The sequence below is a fragment of the Acomys russatus genome, chromosome 1 (assembly GCF_903995435.1).
Source record: "Acomys russatus chromosome 1, mAcoRus1.1, whole genome shotgun sequence".
Taxonomy (NCBI): Eukaryota; Metazoa; Chordata; class Mammalia; order Rodentia; family Muridae; genus Acomys; species Acomys russatus.
The window spans coordinates 42950943-42972957 of NC_067137.1; the positions used below are offsets into that span (position 1 = coordinate 42950943).

General features: G+C 44.3%; 1 protein-coding gene across 13 annotated transcripts in view; it reads left to right on the forward strand.

The window, feature by feature from the left end:
• The first annotated feature begins 1201 nt into the window (after window positions 1-1201).
• Window positions 1202-22015, forward strand: part of Myt1l (myelin transcription factor 1 like) — a 405732-nt gene continuing 384918 nt past the window's right edge. For 5 of the 13 annotated variants that reach the window (XM_051144327.1, XM_051144395.1, XM_051144378.1 and 2 more), the window contains exon 1: window positions 7683-8103. The gene's annotated coding sequence lies outside the window, so the exon portion shown is untranslated. The other 8 variants (XM_051144370.1, XM_051144386.1, XM_051144411.1 and 5 more) reach the window with 5 other exon arrangements.

Sequence of the window (22015 nt, forward strand, 5' to 3'; positions counted from 1 at the left end):
TGTGGCTAAGGCTTGGGCTCGAAATCTGTTTCTGGTCTTAGTTTTTTAGACAACCTCCACATCACATCTGAGATTTAACCGTCAGTCTCCTCAGAAGAAAGACAACGAAGTTCAGTTTTAAAATAACAGCGTTGTCAGGCGGGCTGTCTGCGTGTGAGCAGTGGGAAATTAGAATCGAGCAATCCGTGTCTTCTCCCCCCCACACCCCCCAACCCCCGTGACACACACATGTGAGTACACTCGTGCGTGTGTGTGCGCGCGCGCACACGCACACGCACACGTAGCAGTGGGTTAAGGGGAAAGGGTGATACCTTTTTAAAAACCGAAAGGCAGTAAGCCATTATTAGCACGAGCTATATTGAGCTTGCTTGTCAGACAGGCAACAAAGCTGAGCTGCAGTTCCGCCCAGACATGTGCCTTGCCATTTTCATTTTAATCAGCCTGCTCAGGATGGCTGCTGATTCATTTTGCAGGATGTCCCCCTGGGAGCCAAGGTGGAAGCCTCCGGCGAGCTTCTCTTGCATCTAGGCAGGATGCGGCAGGGCACACGGAGGGGGAGAGTGAGGAGGAGGCTGTCGGGAGGAGAGCTCAGGCAAGGGCTCACTCCACAGTTCAATATGGCTAGTTAGCCGGTGCTTCATGAAACCCAGGCTACTGCAGAAAATATAATGACAGAAAGAGAAAAAGAAAAAAACTGTCAGATCGTGGGATTGTCATTTCATTTTCCAGCAACCGCCACCCCCCTCCAGAGCCCCCTCACCCCCACCCCGACATTAAGTGGTTTGGAATGCTGACTCTCCTCATGGTCAGCATATACATATATATCCATGTGTGTGTGTGTGTGTGTGTGTGTGTGTGTGTGTGTGTGTGTGTGTGTGTGTGTATTTACCTGGTAACTAGCTGGGGTGGTATACCTGATTTAGCTGCAGACTTTGATTTGTAGGACTGACAACCTTATTATGCAGTGAGCTTATTATTGATATTATTCTGCTCTCGGTTGCCATGGCCACCTTGTGAGAGACATTCAATTTTCTCTCTTCCATCATCATTATCTATGAGGCCATCTGTTGTGGAAAATGAATTCAGCCTCATTTGCATGACTGATAAGCAATTTTTTTTTTATCTATTTAACAGAAGGTCATATGCCGGGGATTTGGAGCTCGTGAAAAAAAAAAGTGGAAAAAAAAAAAAAAAAAAAGCCTGGGAGAGGATGAGTGGGGCTGTGTGCATTAGGGGCTGGATGTGGAGGTAAAGCAGATCTCTTAGGCCCGCTAGCCTCTCCTGCTGAATGTGTCACTCCTGCCCAGGCGACATTTTCCCCCTAAGCTACTGCACACAAAACAGAGCGAGAAAGCTTCTCCCTGCAGTCTTCTTGGAGGCCTCCTGCTTTCTCACCCATTGTTGGTGGGTGTATTTCAATTTTTTGATTCCCTGGACTGTGGGTTATGAAATCAATGCTCGCTGAAGACAAAAGCAGCCTTCCCTGCCTCTCGGTGCTATGCGTGGTCCTCCTCGGCCTCCCACTTGTGGGGGAAAGGGTTTTCTCTTTCTGTGTTTTGAGCCAGCACAGTTACCAAAATTGAACTTGCCGTCACTTGTGAGCGGTGTGGTCATGGTGTGAGGTACGTGATGCTCGTTAGGGTAATTCTTTGGACTCAGGGGTCAGGATCTGTTTTGCTGTAGCTCAAGGCTTCTGCTGCAGCCCCTATTGTTTGCTCCTTTTTAAAGTTATTTTTATAGAATGGCTGGTGGCTGAAAGGTTTCTGAGGGGGCAGGTCTTCAGTCCTCAGAAGCTTGTTTTTAGAGCAAAAATGGTTAATAGATTGCATGCCTGGACAATGATTTTGTTTATAAAAAGAAATAAAAATGAGAAAAACTTGCTGCATGTCTGGAGGTCAGTGATTTGAACAGAAGTAACTTCCTGAGAGTGGCTAACTTCACTTTACAAACAAGGGAGGATTTTATACAAGGGCTGCGGGAATATTAGCTACTCCTGAGGCACTGTTGTATTTGTCTGATTATAAAAAGAAAGTTGATTGATGTTCATTCATCTGATAAACTCAAATAAAGATTTTTAACAATAACCTCAATGTTTGAAGTTCATAATAAAAAACAGCAATTAATTTATAACAGAAATATGCTTTTAAAAATCACTTCATAAACAAAAAGTTGTCTTCACACTCTAGCTTTCAGATAGATCTGAGAAAACAATAAATGATATAAATATTCACATGAGTGTGAAAGATACAAAATATACAGGAGAGTCTGAATTTATCATTAATTTAGTGATGGCACACTTCTTCTACTATTGAAACTATATATGCTATAGATCATTGTTATTTCTTTAATTAGGATAAAGTAATTGGTATAACAACTCTTTTGTTCAAGTGTTTATACTTTTACTAACACCGCAGACAAAAGCATCCATAACACTTTAACAAGTAGTTTTTCTAATTGTTCAAGTTCATAAAAGAGAGTACCTTTTGAAATGAAAAAGTAAGGAATGTTTTACATATAGATAGATAGATAGATAGATAGATAGATGCTTATTTTTAAAATTAGAGTGTTTCACTCAAATTTCCTTTTGAAAGCAGTATCATAAGATTCTTATAAGTTTTAAGCTCCTTAAAACTTTGAACCCAAAGTATTAACGGTACATTTTAAATAGACCTATGCAACATCCATCTCCCCCAGAGAACTTTATTGGTTTTCCTTTCTCAATTGACCCGAAGGAACAAGAATGATTAAATTGCCTCAGTGCAGTAAGTCAATGGGTTGGAACTCTCCTTAAAGTTGTACTTTGATATTAATTTTATTTATTGTAATCCTTGTTTATGATAGGCCATTTCAGGGGTGTTTATATGATGGAGCAATACTTGGTACACTTTTTAAAAACTCTTGCTGTGACCCTCCTTCTCCTCATCAACCATTTAAAACATATCTTAGCTTGAGCTTGGGGAAAATAAATTAATATTAAATATAACTTACACAGTTGAAAGCCTCAAACTGTAAAATTTTGGCAGATTGTAAAGATTCTTGAAATCGTCTTCTTCGGAGGGTGAGCAGCAGGGAGGTGGCTGTATCCACAGTGTGCTCTGAAGGGCTATGTGGCTGCCTCCTTTTGATTTCTGCCTTCAGCCTTCAGATTTGTGAATCAGATCTGTCAACTTCTGCAAATCCCTTGGACAGAACACAGTTGATTTCCCCCTCCCCTCCCCCCCAAAGTTAATCACCCATCTTGGTTGGCTTCCTCCTTGCCTCCCTGACATTTGACTGCTGCTAATTCACTGATTAATCTCATTAATGTGATTATAGCAGGATTTGGAGCTAGCCGCCATTGTGCTGTAGACAGTGCTATTCAGGCTGAGCACTTTCCACCCCATTCAGTTTGCTGTGATTTTTCAAAGGCTGGTGGAGGGAGCCATTGTGATAGGGTTTCCTGGCCTCCTTTCAGCACCAGGAGCTGTCCGTGGCAGATAGCAATTGCATTCAGCAGCGACTTCCTACAGGTTCACTGCCGATGTGAAAATGGCTCACTTTCATCACCTTAATGACGGTGCTCACTGAGGTAGAAGTCGAGTGGTGTTTATGGTCACAATTGGATGTTTTGAAGATGGTGGCAGCCCAGATCTGTAGCTGATGGTTTTTTATTTTGTAAAGACATTTCAGCTGCTATTGCACGCGCATGTTTATGAATATAAGATCCCACGGATCAGCTAGAATAACTCATGTGCTCTTTGGGCTTTAAAACCAAAATCACTACTACTTTGAAAGTGGACACTTTTCACCTCCACTTGTCTGGCTTTTAATACAATTTCATTTTGTAAAAGATGGGCCAGGAGAGTGTTACCCCAGGGCAGGAAACACACATGGCAGGAACATTTCTATAGAGTGAAACTTGCACCCAGATCCTCTAACCAATGCCAGCTTCATGGATCTATGTTTGAAGCTGAGGCCAGGGTGGAGGCCCAATAACTTGAGAATGCTTATGACTGATACACAAAAAATTCTTAAAGGGACAGGAGCCTACAGGTTTTCTTTTGACTATATAGCTTTATGAGCTTGGTTTAAAAGCATGTAGTTATGGTCAGGGGATCAATGCTCATTGATGAGGCATCTTTATTAATCCGACCATGTTTCTGTACCCAGTTTAATTTAATTCTTACTCTTTAAAACATTTTTTTTTACTTCTATTAATTGTTACAAGCTATCCCACTCTCTGATGATACCTGTTCGTTTCCTTTACCAACTTTCAAAAATAATTGTAAATAAAAGATATTTTGAGATGTTAAAGATTTTTTGAAGTCTTTCTATTTGCTACTATTACACATAGGATTTAAAAAAAAATAATGAATTTTTAACCTGAGTATTCATTTGCTTGATTTGCTCTACTTAGGGATGTACCACATGTACAACTTTAAAAAGACAATTACATCTGAGGGAAATTATTTTTGCTAACAAAATAATTTTTAAAATGTCATATGTTTAAACCAAATATCCCATGTTGATGTGCAAGACAGTCTACTCTGATGGAGACCTGTTGTTTCAAACACAGGTCTCTTCTAACAAATGTTGCTTGTTTACTATGTATCTCAGTAGCTATATTTAAAATTTCAAACTACTTAAAGTTTTAGTCACTCTTCTGTTTTAAAAAATCTACTTTATGGAACAAGAGGAAATAATGAGGTTGCCTTGGTAGGCACCACTCTGCCTGAACTTGAACTTGAACTCAACTGGCTGCCCATTTTCCTCAAGGGCTACATTTTCTAATCAATAACTAGTTTCTCAAATGCATCTAATATTTGGCAAGAAACTCTGAAAAGTCCCCCAGAATCCTGTCCAGGACACAAGTGAATGGCAGGCAGGTAGAAAAGCTCCAGGCTGCATAGCTGAGCTCACTGCAGCCTTCTTTCCTTTCATATTTTTAAGACTCTCTCTCTCTCTCTCTCTCTCTCTCTCTCTCTCTCTCTCTCTCCTTTTAAAATTGTGTAGTATTTCTTGACAAAAGTAGCAGGAGGCAAACTTGAACAAACACTTGCAAAACATCAATGTTTCTCACAAAGCTAGGTTTCATCCCACTGCACAATACAATGCCTCAGCTGATACCCATCCAAATGTTCTCCAGTCTAAAGACAGCTGATACCACAAACTTAAACAATAAATTATTGTATATGGGCTTTGTTCTGGTGTGTATGTGTGTGTGTATGTGTGTAAGGGGACATTTAAATAACATACATGGCTATTATTTTTAACAAACATTTTAAGTTGGCATATCCCATATATGAATATATTGCCTAAAATAGTCTTAATTTGCACTGGGAGTAATATTAAGGACTCTACATCTTGGCATTTACTGTGTGCTCTTTTTCTGAATCAGATGATTTTACAAAAACAGCTATACATTTCCCGATCAATAAGCTATATTTCAATGCTATGTGACTCAATTCGAAGTATCCTTGTGTTCTCTTCCTTTCTCCTTCTCTCTCTTCCTCTGTGTCCTGGCCTCTCTTTAACTCTGCCCCTGTTTGTCTCTCTCCCTCTGTGCCCTGGCCTCTCTTTAACTCTGCCCCTGTTTGTCTCTGTGCCTCTCTGTCCTGCCTGTCTCCTCCACACCTGCATTGTTTCAACATACACAATGACTTTTCTGTGAATGTTTTCACAATGAAAAGTGTTTTTTAGCTTTGACATCCTAATGAGCCCTCAGGGTATCTGCAGAAGTAATCAGAGATGGCAGAGAAAATGTAATCCAGGTGTTGGAAAACTAGGAAGAGAATGGATAAGTGCTTATTTATTGTATGAAAAGATACTGACCAACCTTCCTGCCTCAAGGTGCTGGGTAGAAAGTAACTGTTGTGAATGCTAATTGCTCTCTAAGACAGGAAAAGCCCCGTGTGAGGATTTCTTGGGGGGGGGGTGCTAGGGAAAGGGAGGGAGGTATTCTGATGGTAGTGGACAGCGCATTGTCTATGGGAAGATGGAGGGACACTGGGTGTCCCCAGCAAGCCTCCTTGTGGAGAGCTGTGGAGGTTTCCATCAGGGCACTGGAAAGGGAGCATGCAGTACCCTGTGTAGTAACCACGCGCCAGGCAGATGCTCTTCAGAGGAATTGCCTTTGAGAGCAAGAAGAGGGTGTTCCTGGGACCTAGGGACTGCTGTCAGTCTCCCTCAGAAACCAGTCTGCACTGTGTCTATGGAGGCCCCCAGTGGCTGGTCTGTGGGCTCTGCCTTGTACTCCTGTGCACAAGGCTGACAGTGCGGGTCCTGATGGGAGGGGTGGAGGGAATGCAAACACAGAGGGATCTGTGACTGCACGTGCCTGGGGCTCTCTATGGCAGCTGAGGAGCTGCATGAGTGAGACAGACTGCTGAGGAGGACTTGCTGATGGCCACCATCTCTTCTGCAGAGAGGTACTTCTTCCCTTTCATTTAAAAGTGACATGTGGTTGCTTATTTGCTTGGCTGCCGCAGCTTCCAACTCCTCTGAGTGATTTCTGATAGTCTCTTAAGTACTTCCCACAGCCGTTTCTCCACCTGCCTGGCCACCTTCCACTCTTGTTTGGTTGCACACTATGACAGAACAGCATGGTTTGGGGTACAAAGGGCCAACAATGGACTCTCTTGGCTACAGTTGCCCCTCAGGTGAACATGCCTATGAGCTGCTTGTCTGAAACCTTCCCAGAGTTGTTCTCATCAGGAGTCTGGATAGTCATAGCTAGCTTCCAGGAGAAGGGAGGTACCAAGCAGCCTTTATGATTTAGTGTGCCTTCACAGTGTGCTAAGAGGCTGGTGAGGGAAAGGGGACAGCTACTACCACAGAAAAGCATTTGTTGCTTGCCCAGATAGGCCATTTATAAAATCAACACTTTGAAAAAAAAGATTGTTTTTAAGTGCTACAGAAAGTCATATAGCTAGGTTCTCTTTTGTGTTTTTGGTATCTTACTGGGTCTGTTCATTTTTTTAGGATAAACTTTTTCGCTTTTATCCTCTTCTAATGATACTAATGTTGTTGTCGTGGCTGGGAATGCTAAAAGTTACTCAGGAAATAGTTCTGTCTCTTGTTTTAAAGGAAAATGATGAAAGGAGCTTGTGCCGGGTAGGGATAATGTAGTGTGCCTGCAAGCCAGGGAGATGGTTGGAACCCCTCCGTTAACTCTCTGGTGCCCGTTCTCAGGTCTTAGGAAGTGGCAGAGGAGACTCTTGTGCCTTTTTGTTTGTTTGTTTGTTTGTTTGTTTGTTTTGATGTGTAGCTGTAGTTCCAGTGAAAACACCAAGGTTTCTGCTGACTTTGGAGAGATTTCTTGGACCATGATATGCATTTACCATAACATCAACGATAGGGGAGTTTTTCTGAGATACATCACCTAGCGGGTAGCAGCCAACAGCCAGCCTGCGTATTTACAGTTCTCATCTATTACATTAAATACAGCACTGCACATCATACACTCTGCTCTAGAGATTTAGAGGCCTGTGGGTACAGTGTAGGAAGCACACACAGCACACATCCCAATCTTGCCTAACTGCTGAAAGCCCAGTAAACAGGAAGGCTAGAAATTACTGGTTTTAACTCACAGCTGTTAGGTTGAGAAACCTCTAGATCAGCGATGAAGTTAGGGTTTGAGAAAATGGCTGCGTTTTGTATTGCTTAAAGGACAGCAGCCCGCCCGAGCAGGGTAAGTCAGCAGGATGCTCCCGGTGTGCCTCTGCGGCAGCGATGTGGTCTCTAAGGAAACCTGTGCCTGATGCTCGCAGCCTGGGCAGTGCTGGCGGCCCAGGGCCGTCTGTCTGCTGCCTGCTGATGGAGGCTGCGCCGCATCCACCAGGCAGGGCTCTGCACGCATGCCCGTCTTCCCTGGCGTTTAGTGGTGTCAACTTATTAATTTCCATCTTCGACTTCAGGCCTGTTAGTTTCCTGTCTGAAAGCATTATTACTTTTGTCCATGTGGCAAAATAATTAGCATACAGATGAGAAGTGGCCCCGTGTCTGCGCGCCGATAGAGAGAAGATGTGCGGTTCGAAGTTGATTGGATGAATGGAGAACAAATGGTGGGCGTTCAAAAGCATTAGAAGAGTTTGTAGTCGCGGAGCAGGCTGGAGAATTTTCTGGGTGAGTCCCTAAGATGGAAGGCAGGGGTGGCTGCCGTGGGAACAATTGCTTGTCAGAGGCTGGCTTAGCTGAAGGTGCGGAGAGGGACTGCAGGCGCAGAGAATCCATTCTTCAGGTTTCTCTTTGAAATCCCCTCCAGGTAAATGCGTCCTGTTGTTTCTGGAGCCTTGGCTGCGCTTCCCAAAGTGGAGCAAAGTTCAACTCTTAAGGACAGTAACAAAAGAATAGTCTTTTGCTGGTGCTTGGGGTGGCCTCTTCATCCATCTTCCATGCATAAGTGTGAAGTGAAAATTAACTGTTTAGAGATTAGTGTTTTCAGAAATTTACAGCAGCCATTATTCAACGTATTTAATTAATATTTTCTGGGACAGTGTATGGAGACCAGCAGAATTAGCAAATGTTGTTTTGATGAAAGGCCAGATGTAATTAGTTTTGACTAGTATATATTTTTCCTAGCTGGAAGGAGATTTTTAGCTCATTTAACCAGTTACTTATTGGGGACAGTGGAAACTGAGCTGATATTTTTTTTTTTTTTTTTTTTTGGTAGGTTTGTAGGATGCATAGAGGGCAGATGTTAAAACGAGTACAACCTTTGATACTGAGTTCTTCTCAGAATGAGATTTTTTTTTTTCCAAATCAGTTGTCTGAGTTCCTAAGTAAGAATGAAGCTTCCTGGAGCCCTGAGTTTCTATTGTCAACAGTGGCATAGATTTCTTATATAATTCTGGGACTAGCATGCTGGGGCATGGGTGTTTTCAAATTCAGTTCAAGATGCTTCTGGGGAGAGTCACTGATGAAAAGTGCTTTCCTGTTTTAAGGATCCCTACCCTTCTCAGGGGGAAAGGCTTGCATTTTAACTGACCTAATTATGTAGTTTGTTTTTAAAGTCAAACTTCAGTAGAGACCACGATCTTTTAACTGTATTTCTGTAGTGTCTTGGGTATTTTAGAGCATGTCATGTTCTCATTTGATTTTTTATAAAGCTTTATCCAAGTGTTGCTATACTTTAGATACAACAGTGAACGTGTGAAAGAAAATACAACTTATGCGGGTGGGGGGGTGGGGGGGTGAGTAGGGTGTGTGTGATTTGTTCTGTTTCAAAAATTATGATGCACTTATAAAAATGAAAACAACAAATACCTTTAGTGACCCAAAGCTTCAGGTGTGACCCACCTGAAGCAGGCGTGTCCTGATTTGTAAAACTTCTCTGGTCATTTTCCTGCCTAAATTGCAAGTTTCTGAATATTCACATTAAGATTTTTTTTTTTTTTTTTTTTTTTTTGCCTAACTAGAAAATTCTCAATTCTATGAATGCATATGTACATACAAATGTTTTTTTCTATTGCCTTTTTAAAATTAGCTAATAAGCTAGAATGAGAGGGAAAAGAAAACAACTCAGGTTTTAAATGTCTAGCCCAAAGTAATGAATACCCAGGAGTTCTCATTTTCATGAACTCCTATCTAGAGGGAGGCTGCAGTGCACTCCTTTTTTTGATGCTACTTTCCTTTTGGAGTTGAGTATATCTTTATGGGTAAAATAACTCTTTTGTTTTCTGATGGGTTATAACTTTCTTGGAGCGGACACCAGCTTTTCTTTTTTAACCACTTCTTGGCCATTTAGAAGCAGGGAAGCCCATGACTGCCACTTACCCATGAGGTTTTCTTTGTGCCTGGCTGCCTCTCACAGGTAAAGTCCATTTTTTTTAAAGGGCCACAATTATGTCACAGGAGTTCCCACTTGAGGGAGTTACTTTTACCGCTTGCAGTTCTGTCAGTTTCCAAGGCTCCTTGCAGTTGATAAGGGCTTCATCCAAAGACAATGAAATGTCACTGAGCTGGAAATGCTCATGTAAGCAAGCCTGAAAATGTGATTTCTAAGGGGACTTTTTATTTTATTTTATTTTTTTAACTTTTCCTCTGAGGTTGGATATCAACTTTGGGAGAGATTATAACCTCCTATAGCTAAATCATGTCATTCATCGATGAGATTCCATGTGTCAGGGACCCTGCCCTGGCTGCTCTGTGGGCAGTGGTCACACTGGGGGGATCTGCATCTCAGGAGCTCTGCCCTGTGCCACATGTGCTGCCCACAGGGCTCCTACAGCCTATGAACTGAAAAAAAAAATGTCAACAGTTTTCTTTCGAAATGTCATTTGACCTTATTTCCTTTAAAATCCTGTGCTGTGGTGTGTTTTTACACACTAAAGAGAATGTGCTTTACCCTTCCGTGGGCTTTTATGAAGTGTAAAACATGTATTTTTTTTTTTTAATTTGCTGAGGTAAAAGTGTGCAAAGGCTGTAATATTTCTGTCATTGGGTTAATACACGCACCATGTAAAGCTGCCGTAGATGTATGTGTGTACTCATTAATACAGTTGTAAGAACTTTGTGACTCAATATTGTATGCTGCCTGCTTCCTCCTGAAGTCCGATGGCTTGGCAGCACACTCCCTCAAATTGCCTTGAGAAAATCACCCCAATTGAGCGTTTGCTTCAGATGTTTTCAGGTGGAGTGTCAAGCTTGGAACTCTAAATCAAACAACTCAGGGATGAATAATTTATTGGGGAGGCAGCTTCTTTTAGTACGTCGGCAAGGTTTTTCATTGTAGAGTTTCCAGCTCCAACATGGCCTTGAGAAGCACCTCAGCCATTGTCTCAACTGAACCTTAGTGTGTTCTAATCTGCACTCACAGAGTGTCTTTTTACAAAAGTCAGCGCCACTTCTCAGTCCCTGGGGCTCCTACATCTCTGAATCCTGCAGGCAGGGGACAATTCCCAGAGACTGACTGAATTTGGTGCTGCATCCTCTCCCTGGTCCACGCATCCCCCTAGCCTGTGCCATCTGAGCAGGAGCCGAATGCACGGCACACTGTCGCCATGAAACAATGCTAGCCAGACTGGTGGTGGAAATAATCCAGTCTGCAGGGCACCCCATAGAGAGCCATCAAACCGAGTCTGCTCTGGAGCTGTCTATGAGAGTGTGAACATTCAGAAATCGATGCTGCATCTGCTGGTGGACCCTCCGGTTCCCTGAAACCCCCACCTGCCTAATGCATCTGGGCAAGAGCTTTCAGAAGCCAGCTTCCTTCAGGATAAATTTAATATGTCTTGAGGGCCAGGCGCAAGCAAATTGATTCTATCTCTGCTCTGCAGCAGGAACACTCGTAAACATCTGTAAGGATACAGATTCTCAGCAACTCCAGAATGAGAGGGTACTATTTCGTGAAATATTCTAAGCCTACTCCCTTCATGCCTCATGCCAGCATGGCATTTTTTAATTAGGAAGTTGATTAAAAAGGGCATGGCAGACCAGGATGTATGGTCCTTTGGCATTTGTCCAGCTGTTTGTCTGTTTGTTGATGGACTAGTGGAAGGGATTGCTCATCACCCATTTCAGGAAAGAAGGAATTGGGACTGTTACAGGGCAGAGGTGTGGCAAGAATGGGGCAGTCCTGTGCTGTGTTCTGAAGGCAGCTGATGTTGACTATCTCTGTGCAAAGCTTTCCTGCAGACAGACTTGCTGGCTTCCTCCATGACCCAGGTCACGTGCGCTTTGCAGATACCTGGGAACGCCAGGGCAGCTCTGTGTATTACACTGAGGAATTCTGGGCTTCTGGCTTTCCAGTAGTCAATAGGAAAAGTCATAATTATTTGCATTTTCTGGACGGACATCTCTTTTGGCCACATTTCCTGTAGGCTGCCATCAGCAGTGATAGCTCTTCTAATCTCTGTGGTGCAGCACTGTTAACCTCAATAGGAACTGGTTTTGTTTTGGCTGGGTTTTTTTCCCCCTTCCTTTCTTTAAAGGAATTTTTTTTCTTTACAGGATCTTTTTAGAGCTTGAAGTATATTATCACAGGAATAAAATTTTATGCCTACTTGTAGTATTCCCATGGCTAATGTGGTGCGAATAAGTACCCTGTTATGAATTTAACCCTGTCCATCCTCCTCATTGTTTAAGCACTTCCTGAGACCAAGTGTGCCTAAGAAAGTAGAAACAGATTGGCAGCTAAGACTGACACTGAGACCCTGGAGCTGAGGGAGAGGCCCTAGGGCTTTCACATGACCTCCAGGGAGCTGTTCAAGGCTCAAGACAGGGGACACAGGGAGATGTCTTCACTCCAGTGGGACTGATCAGCTGATTGGCAGCAAGCCTGTCTTTTGTTCTCTTCCCCCTGAAACTCCGGGCAAGTTTGCTAATTATTTTTAGATTCTGCGTTTTAGGAAAGTTCAATGAGAGATCGCCAGCTCTCAGCAGCCATGGTGGGCAGCCCTCTCAATTTCAGCCTCTTGTAGCAACACTGACACAGTGAACCCTGAAGATGAAGCCTGTGGCTTCTTAAAGTCAGTTTCTTCCTCCACTCTTATGTCACTGCATATGTTGACCTCCTACTGTGTGCAAAGCCAAGAAAGAGAGAACCTTCCTGGTAGTCAGGACCTAAGTACCTGTCTGTCTGTCTGTCTGCCCACATGCTAACAAAAGGTGATAATGGCTTCAGGGCAACCTTTCGCTGAATAGATTTGGAAATAGATTTTTGCTCTTTTGACCTAAGCAGCATGGGCTGAACCCCTTGTTTCCGCTTCCTGGTGGTCTTCCCAAACATTAGCATAATTGCATAGCATTGTGTAACTATTTCTCTAATAATTACATATTTTAGTGTCCCCGCCCCCCCCCTTCTCATTGGAGCTAGAAATAAAAATTCAGCTTTTTTTTTTTTTTTTTTTTCCGGGCTCTGGATAGCTGGTCTTCTTTCCCATGGTCCCTCACACATGGGGCACAGAGTTAAGATGACCAGCCTTTTCTCATTTGAGAATCTGAGACAGTAAACACAATGCCGTTTTGAGGAAGGAATGTTGGTAAATGTCAGAATATCTACTTCTCAGTTTCGGGACACTTCACAGCTGTGGGTAGCAGGGCTCAACAACAGCTTTGGGTGGGGTGTGGCTAAGGCCTCTACTGCTACCTGAAGCCAGCCTGGCAGCAGACAGGCAGATCTCTGGGCTATCCGCCATCCCTGTGAGATGTTCAGGATGGGCTGTCCTGCCACTGTGCAGCCAGCTGAAGAGCCATTGGCTGCAGAAGCCTTTGGCAGCAGGAGGAGGAGAATTCAAATGAGAAACTGGTGAGGCATTTAGACACTCTGATAGGAGCTTGCTATCCAGCAGATACCCCTGGACAAATCTATAGGTTCAGGGTTAAAATCCTGCCATCACATCCTTTAACAGGCAAGTATTGTCTGAGTTAGATTCTCTCAGAGTAGGAAAAATAAGTAGCCCGGGCATCAGAAAGCCACGTATCTTTGCTTAAAGATGGAATCATATCTCATAAAGCAAGAGGTATGGGTAGCTGCTGGGTACCCCTCTAAGACAAGACAGAAATCCTAACCACGTAGATTCCAGTCCCATTTTGGCTTGTCTTTTGTCTTACATGGGATGTTTGACTCTAAATTAAAATTCATGAATGCTTCAGAATCTCCCAGCTCCCTTTCCTGTGATTCTGAGAGAAGCCATGATGGTCTTGCTGCCCAAATATTCTTCGACTAATTTGTTGTTACTGGGATATTGTTAGCTCCAAAACAACCCTTCTCCCTCAGAGACCCATGGCGCACGCCAAGCTGTGTCATGTCAGTCCCCCAGGGACACTCTAGCACACCTGTTTACAAACGGGCTGGGCCACCTGTTCCTCTAGCTGCAGAGTTAATGATCAGAACAGGGTCTGATCACCCGGATCATGTAAGTGGTAGAGGGCCATTGTGAGGTGGCAGGACACTTCTAACGCCAATAGCTGTCCTACTCAATTTTGAGTTAGGTTAGAGAATATACTCAACCTGTGATCACAGCCTGAATTAAAAACATTGCCATCCAGAGACTAGAATGTGTGTCAGATGTGGTTCAGCCAACGAAATCTGATCATTTTGATAAGTTGCATCATTAAAATGAAGCAAATGCAGATAAAAGTTTCCTTTCATTGTAACGATATTGCTGAGGAGGAGGAGGATGCTTGGGCCATACGTTGTAGAAAATAGCAGCATTAATAGATATGTTAATGTAGGAGGATGTCCTGGGAGTCTCAAAGAAAAAGAGACTATCCCTTTAAGAGTAAGGGGTGCATTGAGGGGCTAAAGGAAGGAAAGGGAAGGGAAAAGTGATACAATTATATTTTAATTGAAAATGTATTTTTTTTTACAAAGGTCTCTAGTAAAACAAACAAAAGTATCCTTGCCACCTTCCACAGGTTTCTCTATCTCCAGTGTGGCTTGTCTTTCACTCCCTCTGGTGATAGGGAACCTGCAGCTGGGGCCACATGCTGCCTCCCTCTATATCTTTTTTGGGTTTTATGTATAGTCCTAGTTGCTTCTGCCCTCGGTTTTGTTTATCAAAGGGCAGTCAGGACCTGGAACGTAGTTAAATGGTTTCCTTTGCTGACCTCTTTGGTCCTTATGGAGAGTCAGAGCTTTACCCATGCCTGGTTCGATTCCATCTGCAGGACTGTGTGCGTGCTGTAAGTTTCTAGCTAGTTCCTCGGGACATTAGAAATGACTCATCAATCTCCTTGATTATTTTTCTATGAGCTTCTACTGAAAGGCCTTTTTACCAAGGACCAAACAAGTAGCCATCCTTTCTTGTTTCATTTGGTTCCACATCCCTTCTACTTTCAAAATGAAATTTCCATTTGTAGTTCACCTTGCAGCCCATTTGGAAGGTGCTACCTGGAAGGCCCTGTGTTGTATTCTTGCTTCCCACAAGACTTGGGGGTGACTTTGAGCACATCGACTCAGCCTCCATCTCTTTGTGTGTTGTTTCAGAGGAGGGATTAGGGCCCACTGCTTCCCAAACCTCCTTCTGATCCCCACTGCTGGAAGGAAAGCAGAGTCCTGGAGCATTCCCACCAGATGTTCTTGCTGGGGATAACCCAGTGCAGCCTCCTCAAGACCAGGGAAATGACATGTCATTCATACAACCGTGAAACTCACACATGGGCCTAACCGTTAACTTTCTCTTATGCTTCTTCCTTTGTTAATTTGATCTGCATTATGCCTGTGACTTGAAATAAAGCCACACATTTGACAAACATTTCTTTATGGCAACTGTAGATGAATAGGCTCCCTGATAGAAAGCACAGGCACGCTCACTGGGATGATGCTGGGGTCATCTCTCGGCTTCTCTTAGCTCCCTAAGTCCCATGGGTCTTCCTTCTCATAAAGCAGGCTAGGCAAATAAAGTTACTGTCTTGGATGTAACAAAGCAACCTGCTGTCTTTGTGGCTTCCCAGTCTTTTCAGAGGCAGCATTTAGGGTCTGCATGCGTTAATAGGGGAACCTATTTTTAGATGAAATCAGGTGCATTCTGGGTGATATGGCTATAGATGGGGAACGCATTTTTAGTAGACAAAATCCATTGCACAATCCACAGCCTAATTCTCATGGCCTGCAGTAGAAAGCACGAACAATTGTAATTATAAGCAGAACCTGTGGGTTCAAATAAACACCACTGTTTACCACCACAGCCAATGCCCTGTTCAGCAGCACCTCAACTCTGCCAAGGTGTGTCTGCAGAGTGTCCCAGTGACACACCGGGCATGGTGCCTGCACTGGAGAAGGACCACGGGAGAGATAGAAAGCCCTCACATTACTGCAGACCCCAGTTTCTCACTAAGGTTATGGAACCTTTCCAGGACACTGGTATTGGTGGCTTTTTAAAATAAAGCTGAATGTCGTGGGAGGGGGTGGGGCAGCATGGCTTGGTAGGGGCAACAGGCCAGCGTACTTTCAGATAGGAATAAGTTACTGTATACTTCACAGTGCCTGAAGGAGTTTGGATGTTTCTGTCAGGGAGAGGAGTTTGACATCAGAGGACCAGCTCCAATGTGAACTCTACTCAGTGAACACCTGCCCATAAAGGTCACATACCACCTCTAATATTTTTGCGTGTTTATGCATCAATTTTAAATTGGGGGCAGTTTTTAAAAATGCATGTCCAGTTTCATAAAATTATCTAAACTTTCAAAAAGTCAATATGTGTCACAGAAGACTTCCCTCTGCATATTGGGAAACAAATATCATGGTAGAAAGGGTGAGAAGGTCCAGCAAGGGAGAGTGACCCGGTGTGTATAGGAGGGACAGTAAGGAAAGACTAAGCACTTTCTGCTTGAGATACAAAGCAAGGGTATAATTTGCTGCCCATAAAGGTATGCCTAAGATAGGAGTTCCCCACTCGTGTTTCAGTTCTGGTTTAAAGTGGGACCAATTACGAGCAAAAGTTCAGTACTGTTGAATGACAATGACCCACACTTTGTGACTCAAGTCCCAGCTAGGTGCATACTACAGTAAGAAGCTAAGGAAAGGGGACTCTCAGGAAAGCAGCTGTGGGCAAAAGGAACACAGCCAGGATGTCCTTAGAAAAGTCATTACACTGAAGGTTTCTGGGGTCCTATGCAAAGGCTGCAAGAATCTTTAGGATGACTAAATCCTGTAAGATTCGTATCAAATTACTGTAGGCATTCCTGATGCCTGCTTCCTCTCTGAAAGTCACTTCTAGCTAAATATGTGGCAACCTAGGTTTATTGCTTCTGCATTACTGCTTATTAACTACATAGTTAAAAATGATTGAATCTTAATCTTGCAGTCCTCATTAGCAAACTCTGTATTGTTTCTTTGTAAGTCAACTGGAAACATTTTTGAAGATATATTTATTTTTGTTTTATGTGTGTGTGTGTGTGTGTGTGTGTGTGAGTGTGTGCATGTGTGCGTGTGCACCATGGGCATGCCTAGTATTTGTGGAGACCACATAAAGTCATTAGACCATCGTGAGCTGGAGTTACAGATGATTGAGAGCCACCATGTAGGTGTTGGAAGCTGATCCTGGGTTCTCCCTGGAAGCTGCAAGTCCTCTTAACTGCTGAAATGTCTTTCCAAAACCTGAGCCATCTCTCTGACTTTCAAGCTGGGAAAAAAAATAAGAAAATAATTAAAATGGGGATGAGGAGATGGCTTAGTCAATAATGAACCTGCAAGCATGGGAATCTGAATTCGGGTTCCCCAGCACCCACATAAGAAGCTGAGAATGTTGGCATGCATCGCAGAGACAGAAGAATCCCTGGGGCTAGCTCCTCAGTCATTCTATTCAACCAGAGAGCTCTGGGTCCAGTCAGAGACCCTGCCTCAAAAATTAAGGTGGAAAGCTACTGAGGACAGCACTTGCCATCAGTCTCTGGCCTCTACATGCATGCTCACTGATGTGCACACATAGCAGCATGCACACACACACACACACACACACACACACACACACAAGCACACACATATGATTTTTTTAAAAATAAAGAACACAACAGAAGCAGGTACTTTTCCTATGCTCTGCAAATCTCTATGTGCATCTGTGAGTTCCCTTCATAGAAGCATGTTAGGAAGATTTGTTTTTAGTAATCCCGAGAACAGGGCAAGGGCAGATCCCAGCATTGCTTGCCAACTGAGGCACAGGTAGGCAAGCTGGTCAGTGCATATCTCACAACAGCTCTCAGCTTAGAAAGACCTCCTGGTTTCAAAGTAAGAACAACTTAACACATGGCTCACAGACTAGTGGCTCCACTTACTTGTCCAATATTTTCAGGGTCAGATGACAGCAGTAGTGTGGAGTAGCGCCATGGTCTCTAATCCCTGGGCACATCCTCCCTCCATCTCCCAGTGAAGCATCGGACAGGCTTTCCTCTTTACACACTTGTAATTTCTTAAAAATAATAGTTATTTCACCTAAGAATGGTGGTGCAGGTCTGTCATCCCAGTTCCTCTACTGGGGAGGCAGGCACCAGAGCATCATAAGTTCGAGGCCAACTTGGCAGCTTAGTGAGAGCGTGTCCTAAAATAAGATGTCGGCAAGAAGATGGAGACATCCCTCAGTGCTGGAATATCTGCCTGGCTTGTGTGAGACCCTGGATTCAGTCTCAGTACGTCACACAAAAATAAAGGATCTCCATCATGTTAACACAACCTTCTTTAGAGTGTCTGAATAATCTGCTTTCAGATCCTGCTTAATGTAACCAAGCATCCCCTGGACTAGCCATTGGGCCCTCTTGCAGGAGCTCCTAAATAAGCTGCCACTGTGGCCCCGTTCCTTGTGGTTCAGATAGACAGGATGGGGAGGACATGTTGGGCTCTTTGCATCACTTGTGTTGTAAAGTTAGCCAAGCCCCCGCCCCAGAAAGTGGTGTACCACATTTCATGAGCATAACTTCTATGTATACATGTAGTATGTGGGGTGGGGTGGGGGTGTACACATGCTGAGTGTCTGTACATGCTCATGCAGTCTCCATAGGCTCCAGGCTCATTGCTGCTCCCATTCCTCTCCCTTGATCCTTGGAGCCCAATCCGCTTCAAAGTCAAACTTCTTTAGCTTCATTCATTATGTGCAAATACCAGCCACTCACCTACTGGCTGACTCAGTACCAATGGCATCATTTTCCTGGAAACCTGTCATATATCTAGGCCAGAGCCTCTCCTTACTCCCACGTACTCTCTCTCTTTCTACCTATTCCTTCCACACCTTTAGATGAAATGTCTTTGATATAAATAAACCTCCTATCACAGGTTAGACAGAGAAGTAGATTCTGTCTCTCTGTCTCTGTCGCTGTTGCTGTCTCTGTCTGTCTGTCTGTCTGTCTGTCTCTCTCTGTCTCTGTCTCTCTCTCTCTCTCTCTCTCTGTCTCTCTGTCTCTGTCTCTCTCTCTGTCTCTCTCTCTCTCTCTCTCTCTCTCTCTCTCTCTCTCTCTCTCTCTCACACACACACACACACACACACACACACACACACACACAGAGCTACAAGCAGTGAAAATCCTCAGTAATCCCTATTTGCCCACTATGAGCCTCACATGAGGATGTGTGAGAGGGACCAGACCCAAGTGGAAGCAGGTGGGAGAGTGGCAGGGAGGCACACCAGCCTCCCAGGCGACTCTCCCCCGCTCTGCTTCCCATTAGACTTTTCTATGGACAGCTTCCTTTCCAAACCCAGGCTTCAGACTCTCCACTGCCCTCATCAAGATCAGATTGCCCCCTTACCCCAGCAGCACTGTTGTATACACGGAATCTGAAGCCCTTGTAACTGACCATTAAGGTCCATACACATTGCAGGAGCTAATGGGAGGGCCTTTCTCTTATAAGGAAACACATGGAATCTAACTTGCTTGAGCATGCCCATTATCACCTGAAGCAGAGGCACATTCCTTCACTGATGACCCAAGGCATTGCAGAACTGATTGGAACTAGGTGGAAGATTCAGACTTTTCTGATAAAATGTGGCTGCTTGCTCATCATTATGGACAGCTGTCCATCAAGCCTGATGCAAGCAGGGTGCAGCATAGATTTCACTGTACTGCACGATTCACACGCCAGGTGGAAGCTTCTCTGACCCCATCCTTGCTCTACTACCCTTTCTTCTGCCATGTGCATTTCTAAAAGCCAGTTCTAGTCAAAGAGATGAGACACTGAGACCTGCCCTTGTCTCCCATCATGCACAGCACCTGAGGGTTGGCTTATACAAACACAGTCGAACATGCCCACTCCCCTTTTTTTCTCCCCAACCCTGGGGTCGTATTTTCCTTGGAGGATATCATTTGGTGATGTGCTTCATAGTAGAAACGTGGGTCTAGGGCTCTCAGCTGAGACAACTGCAGAGATCAGCTTTACTGAGCACCTCACAGCTTACAACCCCTTTCAACACTAGATAAGGAGAGTTGGGGAATGCTTATCAAAAGAGGCAGAGCAGTGGCCGCCTCCAGGACACAGCTGCCTCTGTCTAAGTATTTTAGCACAGAATCCACAGGCTGGGTAAAGATGTGTGTGGCCAGCTCTGAGGGTGCTACTCTGGGGGAGCGGCTGTGGGGGAGCAGCAGCGTGGCCGGTGTTATCTGCTTACATGGAACAGCAGCTTCCCTTTCTGATGCCCTGCATGAGCTTGTTATCCGAATGCCAGCTTCTTCATTTGCCGTGAGTGATCTTGAAATTAGATCTTTGTCTGCGTTCAAACCCAAGGCCACATGTAAGACCGTGAGGTGTCAGGAGTGCGGAGAGACCAAATGTTAGATCTTCAGGGAGGACCTACCAGGTTCCCTGGATCTGAACGAAGCTCGTAGTCAATGTCTGTGCTTTTTGTTTTGTTTTGTTTTGTTTTTGTTTTGCTTTGTTTGACTGTGCTATGTTGGTTTTTCTGGCTGGCTGTGGATTAGGAGCATGGCTGCAGCAACCCCTTTGATCTAAATGATTGTGGTGAAATCGGTGCTTACACAAGATCATCTTCAGGGGATACACTGTGTAAGGAGAAGACCAGGCAGTGCTGCCCTTTAGTCAAGGGAGCTGTCATGCTCTGTGGGAGAAAGACACTTCTGTGGATGACCCAGCACAGTTTGCAGTGTGAGAAAGGTAGGGAAAGGTTGCCAATCAGGTGTTCTGCTTTTCTCAGAGGAGATTTTTGCCAGGCTGGACTATGGTGGGGGTAACATGTAGTTGATGTGTGCCACATTCACAGAGGGGAAGTGAAGATGTCTAAAGACACGGAAAGAAGTCTGATCAGGCAAAGTGAGGTCATCAGTCTCACAAGAAGATGATTCTCTTCTCTTGCGGTGACTTAGAGAACTTTCTGGGTGAGAAGGCAGTTTCTGTATGGGGACACCAGAGAGCCACCTAGGAGACAGGTGGAGTAGGTCATCAAGGGTCAGAAGCCACCTTACAACAGTCTCTGGTGATGAGCCTGTGACTTCACTCTCCTGATAACGGGAAATTACGAAAAGCTTTTGTGTGGCTGAATGACAAGGCCAGAGCTTTTCTCTGGGATAATTAATCTGGCAGCCAGTCAGTGGCTACTTCCTGCCAATTGCATCTCTAAAATAGCTCTCCCAACTGCTGCATCCCCTCCACCCCTTCCACGCTTTCCCTGGGACTGTCACTTATCCACTCGTGCTATCCATCGCACAACCTGCCAATCATCCATACTCTGTGGTGTGGGAGACTCCCGGAAAGGCTACAGTCGGCATCTCATGGTTGCATTTCTCTCATCTGTATCAGACAGCACTGGGAGCCTGATGGCCTGTCCACGGTCTGTGTGTGGGCCACTTGTATTGTTCCTTCAACTCATGGGTCCTTCCTCGTGATCTGCATCCCGTCACCCTTCAAAGACATTTCTACAAACTCTCCTGTCCCTTCCCAGTGGCATCCATCCTCTCCTCACTGAGTGCTCACAGGGAAGATTGCTTTGTATTTGTAGGTGTACGCATGATGTTGCTACCTTCCCAGAGGCCAGGACAGTTTATCAGTTCTGTGTGTGTGTGTGTGTGTGTGTGTGTGTGTGTGTGTGTGTGTGTGTGTGTCATGGTATATGGCACCTTGGTTTGTGCTCATGGCTCACTATATTACACCAGCAAGAGATGCAGGGCATCTCACCTCGGTGTGGATGCTGAGACCAAGGTGCTGCTATTATAGGCATCTCACTGTCCCACGTTGTCTTCTTTACTTTTCCATTTTGTGCTAAAGCATCATGACCAAGGCAACTTAGAAGAGAAAAGGTTTAATGGGGGCGTATAGTTCCAGATAGCAAATGTATAACCATCATGGCAGCAGGCTAGCAGGCATGGCTGGCTCTGGAGCAGTAGCTTTGAGAACTTATATCTGCTCCACAAATACAAGGTTAACAGAGAATGGTGGTGTTTTGAAACCTCAAACCCTCCCCCACCCCATGACATACCTCCTTCAACAAGACAATATCTCCTAATCCATCCAAATAGCTCTAACCACTGGGGACCAAGTATCCAAACACATGAGCCCACAGGGCCATTCTTATTCAAACCACCACAGGCATTTGCAACCACACTGATGATTCAGACAGTAGTTACTTCCCTCAGTAGAGGACTTCCTGTGTTGGCCTCT